Source organism: Pantherophis guttatus, chromosome 1, assembly GCF_059756535.1.
Source record: "Pantherophis guttatus breed Tessera chromosome 1, ASM5975653v1, whole genome shotgun sequence".
Lineage (NCBI taxonomy): Eukaryota > Metazoa > Chordata > Lepidosauria > Squamata > Colubridae > Pantherophis > Pantherophis guttatus.
In genome coordinates this window covers 11,534,097-11,550,198 of record NC_142063.1, presented here as the reverse complement: position 1 = coordinate 11,550,198, position 16,102 = coordinate 11,534,097, and the positions used below count along the sequence as shown (strand labels likewise).

The 16,102-nt window shown below is 47.3% G+C and overlaps 1 long non-coding RNA gene across 1 annotated transcript; it reads right to left on the bottom strand.

Annotated features, from left to right (window-relative positions):
- Positions 1-11,952: 11,952 nt before the first annotated feature.
- LOC148116330 (uncharacterized) lies at positions 11,953-15,609 on the bottom strand. Its single transcript, XR_015733463.1, has 2 exons — positions 15,407-15,609; positions 11,953-13,616 (listed from the first exon to the last, which is right to left on the bottom strand). It is a non-coding gene; the product is annotated as an uncharacterized LOC148116330 (long non-coding RNA).
- Between the last annotated feature and the right edge of the window lie 493 nt (positions 15,610-16,102).

The window sequence follows — 16,102 nt, the reverse complement described above, 5'->3', positions numbered from 1 at the left end:
GATGGGATTTAAGAATTTACACTGCCTCCACCCAAATTCTAAGGACAGGACCTGCCCTTTAGGACCTAATAGGATTAACCCCCCCACCATTGGAATAGTAAAAGACACAAGGCTCACTATATTGCACAATCCCCTGGAGCATCTCAAACACAAAACCCCAGAACCCTATAAAGATCCATCCACTCACTCAGCCATTTTGTCAGCCACCCCAGAAACATGTTGCTGGTCACTAAAATTTCTGGCACCCAAATAAACAGAGTCCTTCTTTCCTTGTAGCCATTTTATTTCCAGTGTTTTTCTCCTGGTTTTTGAACTGGATTGGATTTTTCTTCCTACAAAACAGATTGCCTTTAGAGGCAGCTGCAGAGAAAGGAGGTACAGCGACAGACTTTTATAGGGGAGCTGGTCCGGGATATGGAAGTTTTATGTGCCAATTCTAGGGTGACACTTGAGGGGCATGTGTGTGTATTGGTCAGGGGTGGGTTCCACTTACCTTCCCTATCGGCTCGCAATGGGAGCACACATGTGCATGCGTTCGTTTCACTCGTGCGTGGTGCTTCTGCACATGCACAGAGCATCTGTGATGACGTCCGGGCAGATGGGCGGAGACTCCCACCACCGCTACTACCCGTTCACAAGATCTGGACCGAACCGGTAGCAACCCACCACTGGTATAGGTATGTATTCTTGTGAACATGGAGTTCTGCTAGGAAATCTAATTTAATGAACTCTGCATTTGTAGACCTTATCCTTTGATATGTGGATTAAGTCTGAGTAACTTATTTGGGGGTAAGAGGAAGTTTGACTTTGATTTCCCCCCGTTTGCTATTTCTACTTGATTAATTCAGTTTCAGCTTGACCTTAGTTTCAACTATCAGTGGAGACATTAATTCTCACTCCATTGTGGATTCTGTTAATGTTTTAAGGAAAGATGGAAACAGTATAAAGAATAAAATATATTTTGATATAAAACTTCTCACTGTTCTCACAGTTTTTACTTCCAGAAAAAAGAAAGCCATTTGGCTGAAATAAGTCTGAATAATTTGAAGCTCTTTGAAATATATTGATTTGCAAATAGATTCATGGCATTGACCCGAAAGGGAGATTCGTATTGTCTCCTCCCACAATAATTTAGCTTATCTTAGATGGGCTTGGAAATGCAAATTATGCAAGCAGAGAGTGTTACAAGGGTTGGTGGATCAGGCCCAATGAAGAGACTTGAGTCATTATATAAAATATCTTTCTTTTATTTGCAGGTTCATCATATCATCATTTGGTTACATCAAGATCTGGGAAACATGGAGGAGTGTGCCCACCTTTTATACCTGTGGGCGGGGAATCAGGTAAGGAGGAGTCTATGGGAGGAGCTGACCAGGTGGGTGTCTGGGTTAACCCTTTCACTACTGAGCTATAGCTGATCCCTGGTATAGTCAGAGCATTTACACCTGACAAATCCCCCTCTAAATGCCTGACCCGTGTCTGTGGACCTGACTGGCTGGTTGGCACCCTTGGGTGGATGTTGAGTTTGGAAACTAAGTGTGAGTGTTGTTTGCCCTGTAGTGGTTTCGTGAGTATGTCTGCGGTCTGTTCTTCTGTGTCGCAGTGAATGGCCTTTATGAAACCGATTCTGGAGAGTTGTCTGACGTGCTTATATTTTATGTCTATGTGTCTTGATCTTTGCCCTACAGCGTCGGACATGGATATCTCTATGGCGGCTTTGTTATCTTCATAGATATTTATTGGGTAAGCTGGTTCTCTCCACACGCTGGCGAGTAGGTCGTCGAACCAGATGAGGTTGTTGGCAGCTTTGGAGAGGCATATGTATTCAGCCTCAGTAGTCGAGGTAGCCACCAAAATTTGCTTGCCTGTGTACCAATGCACCGGACTGTTATTTAGGTAGAATATATACCCAGATGTGCTTTTCCGGCCTTTGGTATCTCCGGCCCAGTCGGCATCGGCGTAGCAGGAGAGGATGGGTTCGTCGGATTTTTCGGGTTCTAGGGTTAGACATGCGTTGGCACTTTGTTTGAGGTATCTTAGTACTCTTTTCACTGCGTCCCAGTGGTATGTGGTGGGTTTGCTTACGTGCCTGGACAATAAATTAACTGAAAGAGCAATGTCCGGTCTTGTCCAGTTAGCGATATATAGGAGGGAGCCTATGACTGACCTGTACAATGTGTTGTCTTCAAACCCGGGTGATTCATCATGCATGTTTTTCAGAAAGTCCATCTGCATGGGTGAATCACATCCCTTGGCGTCTGCCATGTTGCACTTGTGGAGCAGTTCCTCTATTTTCTCTCTCTGCGACAGCTGGAAACCTTTTGGCGTTTGGTTGACTTGTACCCCCAGGTACCGATTAATCTTCCCAAGGTATTTTAGGGTGAAGTGTTTGCCCAGCCTGCTGGCAAAGTTGTTGCGGTTTCCTTCGTGTTTACTGATATATAGAATGTCATCCACGTAAACTAGGATGTATTCTGGTGAGTCCCCTTCTTTCTTGGTAAAGAAACAGTTGTCAGCTATGGTCGCTGTGAATCCCATAGACTTCAGGGCCTCTACCAGGCATTCGTACCAGCGTTTGCCCGATTGCTTTAGCCCGTACAGGCTCTTGTGGAGTAACCAGGTGTCCCCCCTGCTGGTTTCTTTGCTGTGGGGCGCTTTGATGTATATTTCTTTGTCTAGGTTGGCGTGCAAGTAGGCAGTCTGCACGTCAAACTGGTGCACCTCCAGCCCTAGCAGGGATGCAATGACCAGGGCGCTTTTGACGCTTTCTGTTCTTACGGTGGGGGAATATGTGTCAGTGTAGTCCTCAGGAAACCTTTGAGCAAACCCCTGGGCGACTAATCTTGCTTTGTATAGGCTTTGGCCACCCTCTAGGTTCTTGATCTTGAAGATCCATCGAGTGCCTATTGCGTTCTTGCCCTCTGGGACCTTGGATGGGGTGTAGACTTTTAGCTTCCTCAGGCTATCCAGTTCTTTGGCCATGGCTAACTCCCATTTTGTCCTTTCTTCCTGGGGCAGCCTTAACACTTCCTCGTAGGAGTTTGGTGTGATATGATTCGTATGCACGTGCATCACGTAATCATTTAACCTCCTGGGTAGCTGATTTCTGGTTGACCTGACCGGCCTGTCTACTGTCTGTTCTGTATCGTGTAGATGTCTGGCCTCTCTTTGTGTCAGTGAGTCTATACTTATCTTGGGATGGTTTTCTTTCCATCCCTCAACCCTAACGCCTTGGAGATTGGGCTTGGGCCTGCCCTCTTCCTGTCTATTCACTGTCTCGTCTTTGCTTTGAGCTTGCTCAGCAGGACTATCCTCTCGCTCGGTGGGTACCTCGTTTAAGTGTATTCTGGACCAGTTGGCTTGTTCGTGGAATGCCGCTGTCCTAGAGACCACAAATCTATTATTGTTGTCCACAAACCTGAAGCCCTTGGTTCCTGGTTCGTATCCCATAAACCTCAGCCTTCTGGATACCTTATCCCCTTTCTTGCGTAGCTGCTTGGGTATGTGTACATCAGCAGTTACACCGAACACATGCAAGTGTGCTATTTGTGGCTTCTTATTATACATGATCTCATATGGTGTTTTGTCTATCACACTGGACCATGTTCTATTCAGTGTGTAATTGGAGTAGACCAGGGCTTCAGACCAGAAGTGTTGGCCAATGCCCGCGTCCTCTAAGGCGCACCTGACCATCGTTTGCAGCGTGGAATTCCGTCGTTCTGCGACCCCGTTTTGAAAGGCGGAAAATGGGGACGACGTAAAGTGAATCACGCCTTTGGATCTGAGCCAATGGGAGAAGTCCTTGGATAGGAACTCAGACCCCCTGTCGGTCATGATTTGTTTGACCTGTTTGTTGTTTTGGGTTTCTACTCTTTTATAAAACTCCTTGAATTTTTGGAAGGCCTCATCCTTTTTTCTTAAGGTGTAGACGAAGCCATATCGACTATAGTCGTCCACTATAGTGAGAAAGTACCTTTTCTTATAGTTTATGGATGGCCTTAGGGGCCCTACCAGGTCCATGTGTACTAAGTCGAATATTTGTTTGGTGGCACGTAACGACTTCTTGGGTCTGGGTTTCACCTTTAGTTTTGAACACTTGCACACCGAGCACTCGAGGTAGTTTTTACAGTTTTTTATTTTGACGCCCTCGGTACAATTGGTCATTTTCTGTACAACGGGAAAACTGGCGTGTCCTAGCTTCCGGTGCAGCAGATGGGCGCAGTCATCATGCATTGGCCTGCCTATTGAGGGTTTCCTTTGGGTGTGTTTGTTGTGTTGTATTTCTAGTGTCGTGTTATCATCGCTATCTGTCTTTCTCTCGTCTACCTGTTCACCCTCTGTCCTGTTTTGGTCAGTGCCCTCTGTATTCTCTGAGTTGGTGTTTACACTGTGGGTGTTGTTCTCATGGAAAGTTATGTAAGGTAACCCTTGGTTAATTGTTACTCTTCCTACGTCTTCCCCATCCTTACTAACTTTGACATTGCCCTTGGTGAAGGTCACCTCAATCCCAGATTCCTTGCTAAGTTTTATTGCGGCTAGGATGTTGTGGGGTATCTCCGGGACTAATAGTACCCCCTCTATTTTCCCTAAGCCTGGTAACATGACTGTTCCTTTGCCCGTTACTCTGACCTGGTTTTGATCTGCGACTTTGATTGAAAATTCCTCCCTCTTGAAATGTGAGAGTAGTTTCTGGTTGTAGGTGGTATGGTTGGAGGCTCCCGAGTCCAGGAGCCATGAGCTGGTGCCTTTGTCTTGGTGTGTGGTGTGTGTGTGTTCCCCTATCCCATATAGAGATCCTGTCCTGCTGTCGCGTGAGCTGTCTCTGTTCCCCCTCTTATCCCTGGGAATGGGTGAGTCTCTACGCCTATATCTTTCTTCGGATGTGTGTCTTTCCGTCTGCTTGTGCCTATGCTCTGGCCTGCCTCTCTCCCTATAGCTCTTGGGGCAGTCCCTCTTGATGTGTCCCCTTGACCCGCAGATGTAGCACTCTGGTGTGTTGTGTTGTTTCTCTTGGAAGACTACCCTCTTCTCACTCTTATGTTCTCTGGGAGGGCCGGGGCGGCTCCTCCTCAGATTGTCTTCGGCTATGAGCTTGTTGGATAGCTTCTCTACTGATAACATTCCTAGGCTGATGGTGTCTAAATGTGTTAAGAAGCTATTCCATGAATAATCTAAAGAGTTGATTATTACGCTTTTCATTATCTGGTCGGAAATAACTTCTCCCCTAAGGTGCAGCTCTGCCCTGGTACCGCTCAAGGACACTAGGTGTTCACTCATGGGGGTCCCTGGCTTGAGCCTGGCGGAAAAGAAATCCTTGGAAATTTGGGTGGTGGTGGACACACTCTCACTGTAAAACAACCCAAACATTTTTCCTATAATTTCTGACACGGTTAGGTTATGGCCTATACAGTGGTAAATTGTGGGGGATATACTGGCAATTAAGAGGTAGAACGCCTTATGGTGCATGCAATCCAGTTCTAAAGTCCATGGTCTCTCTGGGGGGTCATTAATAAAATGAGACATATTTTCTTTCAGGAAAATAACCTGGAGCTGCTGTGACCACTCTAGGATATTACCCCCATCCATCCTCAACTTGGGAAAGTCAACGGGTAAGTTTCCAGTACCACTAGTAAAATTACTTACTGCTGGCTGCTGTCCATGGTTTCTTATGTGCCTGTAGGAACAGTAAGGCATGGGCACGCTTGGCGGCAATTTAAAAGTCCCGCTTTGTAATTTTTTTCTTTTTTCTTCCTCTAGGCGGAAGAGCGCATGCGCGAAGTCCATTTCAGCTCCGCCGTCGTCGAGGAAGGACCTGTTTGCCGTAGCTCCGCTGTAGAGGCCTCTGCCGGTCGGGTAGGCCTCGGCTTCGGCCTTGGGGGTCCAGGTGTGCTCCGGAAGTCGTCGTCCAGCGGCTGCATCTCCGGAGCGAAGATCCTGGCGGCGTTGGGGCTCCGGCGACGGCTGTAAGTAGCTGCCCCAATCCACGCGGTCCGGGGTGTGCGGCCTGGGCGATCGGAGGCGCGGTGTCCCTGGGGTGCGTAGGTGGGCTGGCGAGCAGTCACGGGCGTCGGTGGCTCTCGGGTGGGCGCTTCGTCGCCCCTCTCCCCGTCTTCCCTTTTGTTTTGGCCCCTCCGGCCTCTCCTTAGTGATTTTGAGGCCTGGGCCGAAGGCGGCGGCAAGGGTCTTCATGGCCCTATCCACTTGCCGCTCGCTGGGGGTGTACCAGGGGTCGGAGTCGGATTCGGTCCCCTCCCCCTGGTCACTTTCATCGTGGGTCATGGTCCGGCATTTTTCGCGCGCCGGCCATTTTGAATTCTGTCCATCGATTGGTTGGCGGTCGGCCATCTTGTCCGACCACGTGGACAAAGATGGCCGCCGTTTCAAAATTTGAGCGGGGCTTTGGGGCTCGGTGGCCGTTGGAAGTGCCCCTTTGGGCGATCCACTCACCGAGTCCAGCTCTTCGAGTTCGGAGTCCGAGTCTTCTTCGCCCCTTGCCACCTCGCGGTCGATTATGAAGCTCCGCAGGTCGGTGAGGAGGTTCTTGTCGCCGGCTCGCTCCTTCAACAGCTGCAGGACGTCGAGTCGCAGCTTCTCTTCTTCTTGGTCGTGGTGGGCCCTTTTCCCTTTTTCGATCTCCCCCTTTTCTTCCATCGCGGTGGCTTTGGGGGTGGTTGAGGTTCCTGCTTTCCCTGGTGAGTCCGATGGGTTGCCTTCCCGTTGCTTCGGGGGTGTCGCCATCCTGCAGGTGGGTATGGGTTCTTGTCTTGTGTCTCGGGATCTCTGGGCCTTACCAACCATCCTCTGCTACCATTTTGTTACAAGGGTTGGTGGATCAGGCCCAATGAAGAGACTTGAGTCATTATATAAAATATCTTTCTTTTATTTGCAGGTTCATCATATCATCATTTGGTTACATCAAGATCTGGGAAACATGGAGGAGTGTGCCCACCTTTTATACCTGTGGGCGGGGAATCAGGTAAGGAGGAGTCTATGGGAGGAGCTGACCAGGTGGGTGTCTGGGTTAACCCTTTCACTACTGAGCTATAGCTGATCCCTGGTATAGTCAGAGCATTTACACCTGACAGAGAGGTTTACGGTACCTAGTTTTTGTGCACCGGCTGGGACGGGGAGAGAAAGATCTGCCCTGGTTTTGATTGCCATATTTTTCCCACAAGGCCTCGTGATGATACTGTATTGAATTGAAGGGTTGGAGAGTACAGAAAACTAGAAAATAACAGATCAAACTGCCAATGAACGTTTCTGTTGCTTCTTGCAACAGCTGCTAAGCAAAAAGCATATAGTATCTTGGAAAAGAAGGGAAGGGAAGGGAAGGGAAGGGAAGGGAAGGGAAGGGAAGGAGGGAGGGAGGGAGGAAGGAAGGATGGATGGAAGGAAGGAAGGAAAAAGTGGGAAAGGGAGGGAGGAAGGAAGGATTGATGGAAGGAAGGAAGGAAAAAGTGGGAAAGGGAGGGAGGAAGGAAGGAAGGAAGGAAAAAGTGGGAAAGGGAGGGAGGAAGGATGGATGGAAGGAAGGAAAAAGTGGGAAAGGGAGGGAGGGAGGAAGAATGGATGGATGGAAGGAAGGAAGGAAAGAAATAGTGGGAAAGGGAGGGAGGAAGGAAGAAAGGAAGGAAGGTAGGATGGAAGGAAGGAAGGAAAAAGTGGGAAAGGGAGGGACGGAGGGAGGAAGGATCGATGGAAGGAAGGAAAAAGTGGGAAAGGGAGGGAGGAAGGAAGGATGGATGGATGGAAGGAAGGAAGAAAGGAAAAAGTGGGAAAGGGAGGGAGGAAGGAAGGAAGACAGGTAGGATGGAAGGAAGGAAGGAAAAAGTGGGAAAGGGAGGGAGGGAGGAAGAATGGATGGATGGATGGAAGGAAGGAAAGTGGGAAAGGGAGGGAGGGAGGAAGGAAGGAAGGTAGGATGGAAGGAAGGAAGGAAAAAGTGGGAAAGGGAGGAAGGAAGGATGGATGGATGGAAGGAAGGAAGGAAAGAAATAGTGGGAAAGGGAGGGAGGGGGGAGGAAGAATGGATGGATGGATGGAAGGAAGGAAAGAAATAGTGGGAAAGGGAGGGAGGGAGGAAGGAAGGAAGGCAGGTAGGATGGAAGGAATGAAGGAAGGGGAAAAAAAGTGAGAAAGGGCGGGAGGAAGGGCGAATTCTGGGAGCTGAAGTCCAGAGGTCTTAAAGTTGCCAAGCATGGAGACCTCTGATCTAACCCAAAGTCTTGGCCGATGTCCCATGCAAACTTCTGCCGAACTTTGCTTTCTTGAAATTTCCAGTGCTTGTTCCATTTTTTGTGTGCTGAAGGAACATAATCGCATTTCCTCTCCATCATTATAGTCTTTTAGACATTGGAAGATAATTAATGTGTCTTTTTAAAAATATCTTTTCTTCTGCCTGCCAAACCTTTCCAGCTCTTTCACGCAATTCCTTCGAGGGGTCCATTTCCAATTCAAAGGGCTGCCTTGAACTTTTTCCCGTTGAGCCCGGTCCAATTTGTCACTGTCCTTAAAAAGTGTGTTAACCAGAACTGGCCATGGTATTTGACTCTGCCATGGAGGTTTAAGAATAAGCACTAACCTTTTGAACGGAGCCAGCTCTTCTCCTCCTCTCTGTGCAGAGCAGCAGATGAATAAATGATCCGGAGAAAACATTATGTAAATGGCCTTGTTTGCATAAAATGGATTTTCTAAAATTCAGCTTTTATGTGGGGCAGCGCAGGAAGAGAGAGAGGAAATGGAGGGAAGAGGGGAGGGAAGGAGGAGATGAAGAGGAGAAGGAAGGAAGGAATGGAAGATGGAAGGGGAGAAGAATAGAATAGAATAGAATAGAATAGAATGGAATGGAATGGAATGGAATGGAATATAATGGAATGGAGTGGAATGGAGTGGAATGGAATGGAATGGAATGGAATAGAATAGAATAGAATAGAATAGAATAGAATAGAATAGAATACTGGAATGAAGAATAGAATAGAACAGAACAGAAAATAGAGTAGAGTAGAGTAGAGTAGAGTAGAGTAGAGTAGAGTAGAGTAGAGTAGAGTAGAGAAGAAGAGAAGAGAATACTGGAATGGAGAATAGAATAGAAATAGAAATAGAAATAGAATAGAATAGAATAGAATAGAATAGAATAGAGTAGAGTAGAGTAGAGTAGAGTAGAGTAGACTAGAAAATAGAATAGAATAGAATAGAATAGAACAGAAAATAGAGTAGAGTAGAGTAGAGTAGATAGAGTAGAATAGAATAGAATAGAATAGAATAGAATAGAATAGAATAGAATAGAATAGAATAGAATAGAATAGAATTGGAAGGGACCTTGGAGGTCTTCTAGTCCAACCTCCTGCTCAAGCAAGATACCCTCTACCATTTCAGACAAATGGTTCTCCAATCTCTCCTTAAAAACTTCCAGTGTTGGAGCATTCACAACTTCTGGAGGTAAGTTGTTCCACTGGTTAATTGTTCTCACTGCCAGGAAATTTCTCCTTGGTTTTTCTCCTAAGGAAGAAATGAAGAAGAAAGACAACAGAAAAGAATGAAAGAAAGAAGAAAATGAAGGAGGAAAAGAAGAAGGGGAGGAGGAAGGGGAGAAGAAGAAAGAAGGAAAAGAATGGAAGTAGGAGGTGGAGAAGAAAGAAAAGAATAAAAGGAAGGAGGAAATGATGAAGGTGAAGGAAAAGAAGGAAAGAAGAATGGAGAAGAAGGAAAAGAGGAAGAGGTGGAGGAAGGAGAGGAGAGGAAGGAAGGAAGGCAAGGAGAAAGTGGAAGAGAAAACAGAAAAAAAGGAGGGGAAGGAGGAAATGGAAAAGAAGGAGAAAAAGGGAAGAGGAAGTAGAGAAGAAGGGAAGGAAGGCATGGAAGGGATAAATGGAATAGAAGAAGAAGAAAAGGGAGGAGGAAATGGAGACGAAGGAAAAGAATGACGGAGAAGATGGGAGGAGGAGAAGGAGATGGAAAAGGAGGAGAGTGACAGAAGCAAGGAAGGGAAGGCAGAAATGGAAGAACAGAAGGAAGGGCAGAAAATAAAGGAGGAGGAAAGGAGAAATGAGAGGAAACGGAGGAAGAACTGAGGAAGGAGAAAAAGAAGGGATGCTTGCTGATACATCCCAGTATTTCATGGCCTCCATTCAGTCTCTGTCTGGGTACTAAAGCATCCCCTTCCAACTCCCCCCACCTTCCGAGACCCCTGGGGCATCTGATCAAGAGTTTCATTTTTTTTCTCCCAGGCTCCGGGATCCATGTCGCTTGCCCCCCACATCCCCCCACTGCAATATTCCTAAATCAGGAGGTGGGAGAGAATTCTGCAGGAGAACCAAACCGCTATCTTTTGCCATCTGACCCACCAGGATGGTTCAGGTTTCTCCTCCTCGCTGACTGTTGGAGAGGTGGGTTGGAAGGAGCTTCATGGCTCCCGGGAAAATGTTCGACTTCCGTGGTTGAATTCCAAATAGGACAACAACCCCATTTCCCTTTCGGCAGCTGTGGGGCCATCTGCTCCCATCTCCTGCCCCCAAGGTTTTCGCCTCCTGAAAACACATTTTCTACACTTGTCCCTTTCAGCCAGATCTTCTTCTTCTTCTTCTTCTTCTTCTTCTTCTTCTTCTTCTTCTTCTTCTTCTTCTTCTTCTTCTCCTTCTCCTTCTCCTTCTTCTCCTTCTCCTCCTTCTCCTCCTCCTCTACTTCTCTTCCTCCTCCTCCTCTACTTCTCTTCCTCTTCCTCCTTCCTCTTCCTCTTTTTCTCCTCCTCCTCCTCCTCCTCTTCTCTTCCTCCTCCTTCCTCTTTTTCTTCTTCTTCTCCTTCTCTTCCTCCTCCCCCTCTTCTTCTCCTTCTCTTCCTCCTCCTCCCTCTTCTTCTTCCTCCTCCTCCTTCCTCTTCCTCTTTTTCTCCTCCTCCTCCTCCCCTCCTCCTCCTCCTCTTCTCTTCCTCCTCCTCCTTCCTCTTCCTCTTTTTCTCCTCCTCCTCCTCCCCTCCTCCTCCTCTTCTCTTCCTCCTCCTCCTTCCTCTTCCTCTTTTTCTTCTTCGTCTCCTTCTCTTCCTCCTCCCCCTCTTCTTCTCCTTCTCTTCCTCTTCCTCCTTCCTCTTCCTCTTTTTCTCCTCCTCCTCCTCCTTCCCTCCTCCTCCTCCTCTCCTCTTCTCTTCCTCTTCCTCCTTCCTCTTCCTCTTTTTCTTCTTCTTTTTCTCGTCCTCCTCCTCCCCTTTCTTCTCCTTCTCCTCCTCCTCCTCTCTCTTACTCTTCCTCCTCCCCTCTTCTTCTCCTTCTCTTCTTCCTCCTCCTCCTCCCCCCTCCTCCTCCTCCTCTTCTTCTTCCTCCTCCTCTTCCTCTCCTCCTCCTCCTCCTCCTCCTCCTCCTCCTCCTCCTCCTCCTCCTCCTCCTCCTTCTCCTCAGTCTCCAGATGTCACCACCTCTGGGAAAGGCTCAGCAACATGTTTGTTTGGTTATGTGCCACCATGTTGGTGCTGACTTTTGGAGGCCACATGGATAGATGTTCTCCAGGATGATCTATCCCAGTGGTGGTGAACCTATGGCACAGAGCCCTCTCTGTGGGCATGTGAGCTATCACCCCAGCTCAGCTCCACTGCACATGCACGCGTGCCTCTCGCTGGCCAGCTGGTCTTCAGGTCTCTGCCACGCATGTACAGAGGGTGGGTCACATGCTCAGGGGGAGGGGCACATGCACGGGGGACACACGCACATTGCATTTTCGGGGGTTGCGTGCATGCTTTGGGCACTTGGCACTGAAATGGTTAGCCATCACTGATCTATCCCCATCTTGGTGCTTTGGATCTTCTAAGGATGCCCCCATCACCACTGTAACTGAGTCCATCCCCTTGTTGCTGGTTGTTGTCATACACAGATAAGACGAGAGTTAAAAGATCAATCCAGGGATATTTCAAGTACAAAGTCTTCTTACCAGTTGTAGTCATACACAATAAAAACAGTTCTTCTTGAGTTTCAAAACAGGAACAAGTTTAATATCAACACATTCAATAAATAGTAGAAAGCAACATGTAGCTATGATCAAACAGTGATCATGCAGAGAGATCAGGTAGAGAGTTACAGCAAATAAGCAAGTAAAATGGTGTAGTATCCACAAAAGCCATGATCCTGACTGCCCTTAAGTATATTGGCTACAGAGCTTAGCCAATCAGGATACAGGATGATGCAATACCGTCTTAAAGCAATATAATACCTTTCTGAGTGCAAACATACATTGTTGGTTTATATATTGCCTGACCACATAGTTAGACAAATAACCATTTCCTAACAGTTGTCCTCGTCTTCTCTTCCCTTCCACTTTTCCCAGCCTGAAGGACTTTTCAAGGAAGATGGGATTTCCTACAAGGTGTCCAAAATATGATAATTGGAGTCTGATCATTGGTCCATCCCCTTGTTGCTGGTTGTCCTCTTCTTCTCTTCTCTTTCATCTTTCCCAGCCTGATGGACCTCAAGGAAGACGGGACTTCCTACGAGATGTTCAAAATATGATAATTGGATCATTGGTCCAATCATTGGTGCCTCAAATGAGAACTCTGGATTGATTTGTTCAGTGATCGATCTGTTTGCTTTCTTGGCCATCCATGGTCTTCTTGGGAGTCTTCTCCAGCCCCAAAATTCAAGAGAGTCAACACTCTTCCTATCCTGGTTCTTCAAAGCCCAACTTTCACTGCCATAGAGGGTCATTGGGAAGACCATGGCTTGCACAGTCCCAGTCATTATAGGGGCAGACACATCTCAGCATCTGAACACCTGTGTTCTGTCCCCGTTCCACTCACGCACCCCCACAGACAGTCCGGAGTTAATAAGTCACACGACAAAATTCTTTGAAAATAAAGCTGGCAGCAACCCAGTGGCTAACTGCCAATTCAGACTTTACTCACATAAAACAAAGATTAGACTGCCAGCATTCCGATAAAACAGGCAGAGTTTTCAACAATACAAGGATTAATCCAAATGCAGTCCGATAAAGCAGGCAAAGTCCAGTAACGCAGAGATCATGGATGATTTCTAGTTTTTGCTCGTCACAAACTGAACCGGCCACCACACCCACATTTATACCCTGTGGGGTGTGGTCCAGTGACTCAGCTAATCTCTGGCACGCCTTCCCCTCTGCTGTGCACGCTTCTCCCTGCGCCTCTGCCGAGGGTCCAGCCAGCACTTATCTCCTTCGTCACTGTCCACCTGTGGCTGTGGGGACGTGCTTGGCTCTGAGCCTATCGTTTGGCCTTCAGTGTCCTCCGGAGGCATTGCCAGAGAGGAGGGTCCTGGAGCGGGAGGCCTTGCCAACTCCTCTTCCTCACTCTCAGAGTCCGCATCTGTCGATAGCCCAGGCTCAGGCAACGGAGCCACAACAACCTGTTCCAAGGCCTTCACTGCTCCCCTACCAAGAGCTAACTGTTTATGGAGATTCTCAATCATATGCAAGGAGTATAAATCCTTCCGTTCCCCACCATTCAGTCAGAGCTGAAGAAGCTTCTTGGATGAGAAGCGAAACCTCTTCAAAGAAAACCCAGAAAGTCCAGTTGCCTCTTGGGGGAAAACGAAAAAGTACTTCTGGGACTACCAAGAGTTAGGTTGTAGTGTATTTCTTGACTGTGGGTTCCAGGGCCAGAATCCCTATCGTCAATAAATAATAATTGATAATTACGCTAGAAACAGATTAAAAAAATGAAATCCATCAGCTAAAGATTGGACCTTCACTGCTTAAGCAAAACCATCCCCAGGTTTTTTTCGTGTTTTTTTTTTTTTTGCTTCTGGAAAGGATGGAAGGAAAGGCAGGAGGGATGGCGGGAGAAGGAGGGAAAGAAAGAGGGAAAGGGAAGGAAGGAAGGAAAGAAGGAGAAAAGGGAAAGGAAGGAGAGGGAAAGGAGAGGAAGAGAAAAGGAAATAAATGGATGTAGAAGAGAAGGAAAAGAGGGAGAGAAGGAAGAGAAGGGAGAAAGGAAAGATGGAGAGGGGAGGGGAGGGAAGGGAAGGAAGGAGAAGAGGGAGAGGAAGGAAAGGGAAAGAGGAAAGGAAATAAATGGATATGGAAGAGCAAGATGGAGAAGGAAGGGAGAAAGGAAAGATGGAGAGAGGAAAAGGAAGGAAAAGATGGAGAGAGTGAGGGGAAGGGAGGGAAGGCAGGGAAGGAGAAAAGGGAGAATAAATGGATGTAGAAGGGAAGGAAAAGATGGAGAGAGGGAAGGAGAGGGAGGGAGGGAGGGAGGGAAGGAAGGGAGAAAAGGAAGACAAGAGGAAAGGAAATAAATGGATGTAGAAGGGAAGGGAAAGATGGGGAGAAGGAAGGGAAGGGAGAAAGGAGAAGATGGAGAAAGGGAAGGGAAGGGACGGGGGAGAAGCAAGCAGTTTCAGGATGGTGTGTTTGTGTGTATTGCGAATCACAACAGTTACAAAAAATGTGCAAGAAATATCCAGAATAGCATTAAAACATAACTCACTCAAATCCCCCCAATAATCCAATCAAGTGTGAATCCATCCAAGGAGGCCACAATATTGCCTGAACCAAATGCGAAGAAAGAAAGAAAGAAAGAAAGAAAGAAAGAAAGAGAAAAAAGAAAGAAAGAAAGAAAGAAAGAAAAAGAAAAAAGAAAGAAAGAAAGAAAGAAAGAAAGAAAGAGTAAGGTCTGACAATATGTTGCAGAAAACAAATAACAAGTTTCTACTAATTATTATATTTTAGAATATCCTTATTACTATTTCCCTACAAAAGCAAGAAAGCAAGAAAGGGAGGGAGGGAGAAAGAAAGAAATGAAAGAAGGAAGGAAGAAAGGAAGAAGGAAGAGAGAGAGAAAGGGAGGAAAGGAAGGAAGGAAGGAAAAAGGGAGAGAGAGAAGAAAAAGAGGGAGGGAGGGGGAAAGAAGAGAGAGAAAGGGAGGGAGGGAGGAAAGGAAGGAAGGAACGAGGGAGAGAGAAGAAAGAAAGAGAAGGAAAGAGAAAGAAAGAGGGAGGGAGGGAGAGAGAAAGAAGAGAAAGGGAGGGAGGGAGGAAAGGAAGGAAGGAAAGAGGGAGAGAGAGAAGAAAGAAAGAAGGAAAGAAAGACAGAAAGAGAGGGAGGGAAGGAGAGAGAAAGAAGAGAGAGAAAGGGAGGGAGGGAGGAAAGGAAGGAAGGAAAGAGGGAGAGAGAGAAGAAAGAAAGAGAAGGAAAGAAAGAAAGAAAGAGAGGGAGGGAGGGAGAGAGAGAAAGAAGAGAGAGGGAGGGAGGGAGGAAAGGATGGAAGGAAAGAGGGAGAGAGAGAAGAAAGAAAGAGAAGGAAAGAAAGAAAGAGAGGGAGGGAGAGAGAAAGAAGAGAGAGGAAGGAAGGAAGGAAAGAGGGAGAAATAGAGAGAAAGAAAGAAAGAAAGAAAGAAAGATCTTTCAAGTCCCTGCCGTTCCTGACACCCCGCAACCCCGACCGAGCGTTTACCTCTTGTGTTCTGACACACAATTCTCCCCTTGTTTACTTGAGCTCCCCAGCCCACCTTGTCTGAATCGTTTTCCCACATCAAGACGACCGTCTGTTTCCCGTCTTCCGGCTTGACGGCTCCGGCTGAGAGGCCGACCTGGATGAATAATGCATGGGGGTTAATGAGGAAACAGATGAGTCTTCGCCAGGGAAGGAGGAGGAGGTCGGATGGCGAGGCCGGCACGGGGTTTGTGTGTGTGTGTGTCTCGGAGAAGCAAAACTCCGTGAAATGGGCCATGCACTGGTCGTCCTCCACTTATGACCAGAATCGAGCCAGGAACGACCGCCGTTAAACGGGATCATCGCACAACCAATCGAATTTTAGGACTTTTTTTTTCACCCGGCGGCCGTTAAGCAAATCATCGTGGTTATTAAGCGAATCTTGGGTTCTTGAACCAAGCCCGTTGTCTGCAATGAGTCTTTTTGGCCGTAAAGAAGCAAACGCCGATGTCCCTCCAAAAAAACAAAACAAAAAAACCCGTCCTCGACTTACAACCGTTCATTTAGTAACCGTTCGAAGTGACAAAGGCGCTGAAAAAAAGTGACTTCGTACGACCGTTTGGTCACACTTACGACCGTTGCAGCATCCCCGTGGTCACATGATCAAAATTCAGACGCTTGGCGACTGGTTCGTATTTACGGCGGTCGTAGGGTGAT